Source organism: Thermobia domestica, chromosome 9, assembly GCF_964235325.1.
Source record: "Thermobia domestica chromosome 9, izTheDome1.hap1.1, whole genome shotgun sequence".
Lineage (NCBI taxonomy): Eukaryota > Metazoa > Arthropoda > Insecta > Zygentoma > Lepismatidae > Thermobia > Thermobia domestica.
Window position 1 is genome coordinate 30196599 of NC_137462.1, and position 2257 is coordinate 30198855.

The following is a 2257-nucleotide window of genomic DNA, read 5'->3' on the forward strand; positions in this document are numbered from 1 at the left end:
ACTTTAATGATTTTCAATTGTTTTTCTATCTAGTGTTAACATAGATTCCTCATTTGGTCCTCCATTTCTTTGGCACTCGAACAACAGGTTTCGAGTCCTTATATTGAGCTGACATTCTGGCTCGCTCTTTCACTTTTAACACAGGTAGTATTTCAATTCAAAATGCAAAGAAAAGACATTTAAAAACTTCAGAGACAGAGACAAAGATGCTTCAAAGAAAAAGACAAAGGAACTTCAAATGTTGTTCTTTTCAAATATACTAGTTTCATAAATATCTGTTCATAAATAAATAAGTTACAATGGTTTAAAAACAGGAAGTGACTTATCGGACACCCTATAGAATATTATGTTTTCTTCCTTGTTTTGAAGTGATAAAACTTTAATCGACGTGACTTCCCTCCAAATCGACCACATGTCTTTCCACGATGATATTTAAATGCCGCATTACAATTCTCTCAATATTTCGTAATTTTCTTCAGGACTGCTATCACGCCAGTGATTCATGTATGTGTGTGTGTTATTACTTCTGAGATCTTTGTTCTTTTCCTTCAACTTCACGATGACAATTCTTAAGAAGGAACACATATGATCTGCAGTTAAAGGAGGAATAGATATCCGTGCTCCCGTGGCGCAATTGGTTAGCGCACGGTACTTATAAGACAGTACTTGTGAGATATGCCGGGGTTGTGAGTTCGAGCCTCACCGGGAGCAGTTGCTTTTTTGTCAGTTTTTTTGATACTGTAATTGAATGTCTGTAATCAGAAAATGTGGTTCACAATGATCATACAAACACAAATAGTGGCGCAAGAGATAAGATTATTTTCTCAGTGCTCCGCTTCAAATATTTAATCATTTTCTTACTGATTTTTTCGAAATTTTAACTAAAATCGATAAAATATTTATTATATGTTTCTGTCAAATTTTTTCAAGTGTGTCGGGTCTGTAATTATACAATATACAGGGTTAGCCTAAATGATTCATATGGTTTCAAAGCACTATTTATTTACAAGTACAAAGACGGGTAACACACTCACCAAGTTTCAAGTGCATTCCACAAATGTTCAAATTGTGCGCCCTTGGTCACCCGGAACACCGGCAATCCAGTTTCGTCCATACATTCACTTCTATAAATATACCACATTGACTTGACACCTAGTCTTCCGTTTCAGGCGCTGCCATCGGTTGAAGGAATTCCATTCTCTTTCGCTAAGGGTCTCTCACTTAGCAGCTGCTGAACCCTTATTGGCTCTGCGCGTGGGTGTGTCGGGGTGTGAGCTTTAGTTCGCATTTTTGCCACGGCTCAAGTCATTTTGGCAGCACAATAGTATGTTTCCGTCAATATCTGTTACAGCAACCTTGTTAGCATTGCGATTGCAGGCACCGGTAAATAAACTTTATCCTTAACATAACTTCACAGGAAGAAATGACATGGCATGAGATCTGACGCTCTAGGGAGCACAAAGCTCTGTCCCACGCGCTCCACGATTTCCTCTGAGACACGTGTTCAGTGTTCACTCCATGTTTTTTTTCCTTTATACAGACAACCACTATCGCGAAAACTGGCGGAACCAAGTCAAAATGCTCTGTGACCAGTATGACCACCCAGAAAAAAAAAATCGTACTAACCTATGCAGAGAAAAAGTACTAGATCTGGGGAAAAATTTATTATTAGGTTTCCGGCAGCTCTCCCTTCCTTTTGGGATGGGGGAGTAACCCCCACATTCTTGAAGAGCCCTCAACTGTATTTTTTTAACAGTTAAAATTCGATACAAACCGTGCAAACCTTCCCAATTTTCACTTTACATCCCCAAACGAAAAATCCTGGCGGAATAAGTGCTTAATTGTCATATTAGAACTCACTATAAAACCACTAATGTAACACAAATATGACAAATATAGAGGATGTTGGAAGAAAACAAGAGATATCATAAAATGGACTTCTTGTGAAAATCAAGTTTTAATTCCTTAATAGCCTACTGTAAACGGATCACCAAATAAGTAATATTGTTTACTGTGGTCATTTATTCGTTCTTTGACACGTTTGTACTCCCTATTTCCCCTCAATACAATAAACTATAAGCAGGGCTGTAGTCGAGGGTACACGGGGGTACACGCCGTATACTCTCTGTTTAATCTTAGTCATTGGAGTGTACCTTCTGCTCTAAAGCGTATAATACTTTCTACCCTTGTTTCGTTTATTTTTATTTATTTATTTGTTTAATTGGGCCATGACCCCAATGATAACCCGGCGTCAAGA

At 38.1% G+C, this 2257-nt stretch overlaps 1 non-coding gene across 1 annotated transcript; it reads left to right on the top strand.

The window, feature by feature from the left end:
- Positions 1-619: 619 nt before the first annotated feature.
- TRNAI-UAU (transfer RNA isoleucine (anticodon UAU)) lies at positions 620-711 on the top strand. The gene is given in 2 exon segments: positions 620-657; positions 676-711. It is a non-coding gene; the product is annotated as a tRNA-Ile (tRNA).
- The last annotated feature ends 1546 nt before the right edge of the window (positions 712-2257 follow it).